The 4,639-nt window shown below is 56.0% G+C and overlaps 1 non-coding gene across 1 annotated transcript; it reads right to left on the bottom strand.

The window, feature by feature from the left end:
* Window positions 1-3,215: 3,215 nt before the first annotated feature.
* On the bottom strand, window positions 3,216-3,428 carry LOC116269354. The gene has a single exon (XR_004176820.1). It is a non-coding gene; the product is annotated as a small nucleolar RNA U3 (small nucleolar RNA).
* Between the last annotated feature and the right edge of the window lie 1,211 nt (window positions 3,429-4,639).

Genomic DNA, 4,639 nt, shown 5'->3' with positions numbered 1-4,639 from the left:
CTCACTACTGCCTGATTCCTCCTGCGGGCTCGTGCAGCCTCTCCCCGCTCTTCCATTAATCACAGCCATAGTCTAAGAGGGTTACATTCTGACCAACACAAACTAGCACTCTCTGCTCAAAGTTCGATTACTCGGGCTAAAACCAATTCCCACCATAACCGATTACCTTCTGTTAATTAAATGACAACTCAAGGTAGTTAAGTTAAAAAGCAAGGATCCTGAAAGACGTGCTGGAGACCAGCTCCCAGGCCTGCAGCCCAGCACCTTCACCTCCCAGCACTCAGCACGGAGGTCAGGAGGAGTGCTGGGGCCTTGCCACCCCGCCTGACTTAGGTCCCTTTTTGTCTTCCTTGGAGCACTTTGTCCTAAAGGCTGAGGTGAAGGCTACCCCTGCCAGCAGTGAGGTCCCCGCCTGTCTCCTGCTCTGGCCTGGGTCTGTTCTTCTCAGGGTCCCATCATGAGACATAGGGCCTGGCCCTGGGAGGCACCCAGGAAATGAGACAGGTAGGAGGGGAGGGAGGGGGAGAGAGAATGGGGAAGAGGGAGAGGGAAGAGGAAAAGGGAGAAAGAGAAGAAAGGGAAAGGAGAGGCCTGGGAGCTGGTGCTGGAACCCAGAGCAGGGCTGAGACCCTCTGTTCAGATTGGGAGTCAATGCCCAGCTGTTGGGGCGAAGGCTGAGGGCTGGCGGGGGCACGAGTGCTCACTGCAGAAACCAAAGCGATGCTGAAGTACAGGGCAGAACTCACAGGGCCCCTCTGCTCTGCTCTCTTTTCAGAGTAATCACCCTTAACAATAAGGTTTTCTTTTTTTTCTGACACATTTGCATATGTTTAAGGTTGTGTGCATATAAATATAACCTTAGTTTAACACATACATATGCTGGCTTTTCAAGGTAATAATGTGTTTTAGAGACGTATGTCAGAATAGAAGTAACTCATTCATTTCAGCTCCCACATACGGATCGTGACGTATTTCCATGTGTGTGCTATCAGTAGCGCTGCACCGTTGATAACGATTGACTTTGGTTACCTCCCATACACCCTCTGATGTAAGCTCTGTCCATGGCCAGTCCCATGAGGTTGAAGATTTTGTCTGTTTGGCTCACAGCTGTGTCCCCAAGGTAATGCCCGACTGGTCACAGCCGCAGCAAACTATGGAACGTGTACGTTCACAGATATTCCTCAAATGGAATGTCTGGGTCCATAGCCATGTCAGCAGGACATGGATCATTCGGACAGAAATTGTGCCATTGCCTCATGGGGCTGTGCACCCTCATGCTTCCGAGAGCACCAGGCATCCCACCCCAACACCCTCGGCCTCCGTACTCCTGCCCCAACACCCTCGGCCTCCGTACTCCTGCCCCTGCCACCCACTGTCGCCTCCCCCGCATCCCCTGCTCCCCGGCCAGCCCAGCATCTCTGGATAATCACTGGACGCTGGACGCCTGCCTCATTTTCCTCTGAGCCGTTGGTCTTTGCTTAGAGACATGAGGGGCTTATGCATTCCAGATGCGAATCTTTTCTGTTTAATGTCACAAATATTTCCTTGCCCACTGCCTCACTTGTCTTTTCACCTGAAATATCCACTTGAAGAGATCGTTCAGCCTCTGAAAGTTGTTAAGATTCAAGAGGTAGAGAAGTCTGTCAGTGTTTCAGAGCCGGCGGCCGCGGACGTCTCCTCCCAAGGACATGGGGCATTTTCTGGGCAGACGTGGCCGTGTTCCCTGGGCTTTGTGCCTGTGGAAGCTTCCGGGCTTGGCAGCAGCTTGGCGACCCCCTGAAGCTCATTTCTTTCATTCCCTCCTTCTGTCTTCACTCACAGAGTCACCGTAGAGGTCCACGTTCCACCGTGTGGCCGTGCTGTGCTCTGCCAAATCCTCACCACGGTCTTCAGGTCACAAAAGAAGCTTACCCTCGGCCTCTCACACTGTGGTTGTGGGGAGTTCCGGGCCCTACCCCCAGGGCCGGGCTCTGAGCAGCTGACCTCGGGAAGCCCAGCCAGGAGCTATAGTGAAGCCCTCCTGTCTGTGGGGAAAGGCCTGAGTCTGACCTTAGAGGGGCCAGTGATGGACCCTTGACGCCTCTAGGGCGTGGTGGCCGAGAGGGGCTTGTACCCCAGCTCAATTCCTGCTGGAAGCAAAGGCTTAGCTGGAGGGCATGGGACCTGGGAGAGCCAGGGGGATCCTGCTCACATGCCCCAGAGGGGACTGGGAGCCCTTCCTTCCCCTGCCTGCGCTTGTGGTGGAGAGGTGGGCAGGCCACTGGCCCTTGGCCCGGCTCACTCAGGCTGCAAACGGCTCCAGCCAGAGGGGCGATGTGACTGGGGCCTGTGGACAGCCGCTCCATGGGGTTTGCTGGACCTGGGACTGGGGTCTCGAGAAGAGGAATTGGTTCACCCTGAGACATCAGCCTGGGCTGAGGGGGCCCTACAGGCAGGACCTGGCCAGGCCTTCCGCCCGTGGGCTCCAGTTGGCCAGAGCCAGGCCCGGTGTGTGAGGCCCATGAAGAGCAGGGGCCAGCTCACGAGGCCCTCCGTTCCCCGGTGTGGGGTACAGCTGTTCCAGCTATTCCACACCGTCCAGCATCCGAGGGCCTGTAGATGCTGTGGACCGGGGCCAAATGCCTGAGCCATGGCAGCAGAGACTCCGGCTGTGATAGATGATAGAGTGACCATGCCCTGGTCACTGTGCAGCCGCCCCCTCCTCACATGGCCCACCAGCAGCCTCTCCACCGGCCTCTCAGTTCAGAGAGGACAACGGCCCCTACCCCTTCAGAACCTGAGTTCCCAGGGCCCCTCCTGACCCCCCATACCCGACTGCAGCACCGTAGTAAAGGCCGTCTTCCCATCACTCGGGGCAGGGCTCTGTTTCCTCCTGGAGCCCCAGGAGGGAAGGACCTCAGCAACCCCCGCCCATCAGCCCGCCTGCCTGCGTGGAGATCGGTCCTCTGGCCTCCTGTCTCCAGGGCGCTTGCCACCAAAGCACTCGCTGATGAACTCGGATGAAAAGTAAAAGCCTTGGCAGCCAAGCCTAGGGGATTCATCTCTTAATTAAGAAAGTGCTATTCTCTGGCAAAAAGCAGTGAGCGAAATTACTCAAGTTTAACTGTCGCAAGCCATTGTCTTGTGTGTCCACAGAAGCAAGGCTGAAGAGGCCGCTGGTGATGATATTTTCCGTTTCTGGTTTTTTTTTTTTTTTTTTTTAACAAGTAAGATAAACCTCTCAGACTGCATCCTCTCCCTCTTACTCTCCCAGAGGAACAGAAGAACGGTCGTCAGTGGCGAATGGCACTTGTGGGGAAGCAACACAGAGGCCGGCCCCCGCTAGGAGGGAACGCTGGGCCTCCTCCGGGCAGCCTCCGGTGCCCCACACGGTCGGAGAAACTTCCCTAGGAACGAGCTATTGAAATGATCCCAGCATGCATAGTCTTTCCATTTCTATTTTTTTTCCGAGATAGACTCTCGCTCTGTCACCCAGGCTGGAGTGCAATGACGTGATCTCGGCTCATTGCAATCTCTGCCTCCTGGGTTCAAGTGATTCTCCTGCCTCAGCATCCCGAGTAGCTGGGATTACAGGCACATGCCCCCACGCCCTGCTAGTTTTGTTTTTAGTAGAGATAGAGTTTCACCATATTGTCCAGGCTGGTCTTGAACTCCTGACCTCAGGTGATCCACCCACCTCAGCCTCCCAAAGTGCTGGGATTATAGGTGTGAGCCATGGCGCCCGGCCAGTTTCTAGTCTTAAAGTAACAGCTGACCTTTTTTTGTTGTCTTGAAATAAAAATCAACTATACTTTAATGAAGACATTTGGTCAACTAGAAAAAGATCCATTGGATTCTTAGATTCAGTTGCTCATTGGTCCTTAAAACCAAAAAGCCCTGTCTGGCTGGGCCACGGAGCTGCTGGCTGTACTGGGTGGCGCCTTGTCCACGGCGGCACATGGGCCTGGAGGGAACTTTGCTGTCCCTGCCGCAAACACATTTAAAAACCTTCCTTACGGTGCTGGGGTTCCCATCTGTCCGTGCCTCTGTTTCTGCCATCTCAGGGTGGGCATCCTGGGGGCTCGCCCACCCCTCTGGACACCAGCCGGCCTCCCAGTGGCCTCTCTGTGGCTCAGGCTCATCCCAGACTTCAGAACACACGAGGCTGGAAAAGCATTTCCCCCGCCCCACTACCTTGCTCAGGTGGCTTTTGCAGCCCTGGTCACCTTGGCCTGTCGGGGGAAGCAGGGCAGGCTTCCTATAGGCCATGCTGTTGGCACGGGAGGATCAAGCCCCACTCCCAGGGCCAGGCTCTGAGTGGCTGACCACAGGGAGCCTGCGGAGGAGCTAATCTGAAGTGTTCACTGGGAGGCTGGGTGGGGGCTGAGGGAGGTGCTGGGGCTCGACCAGGCCTGGGGCTGGAGTTGGAGGCGGTGGGTCAGGTGCCACATTGTTCAAATGGATGTCGGGCAGTGGCTGGTGCAGACTCAGAGTATGTTTTCCTCCAAGTTGGCAGCCCCTGGGTCTCTCAGGCATTGACACTGCACTGTTCCAAGTGCAGATTCTTCCCATGCAGTGGCTCTGGCCTGGGCTGGATGTGCAATCTGCCTGGGAGTGCTTGAAACCTGGACGGCCTGAGCCAGGCCCGCTGGGGCTGGGG

Source organism: Papio anubis, chromosome 10 (assembly GCF_008728515.1).
Source record: "Papio anubis isolate 15944 chromosome 10, Panubis1.0, whole genome shotgun sequence".
NCBI lineage: Eukaryota > Metazoa > Chordata > Mammalia > Primates > Cercopithecidae > Papio > Papio anubis.
Note: the sequence above shows the minus strand (reverse complement) of the source record. Positions and strands in the feature narration are given on the sequence as shown.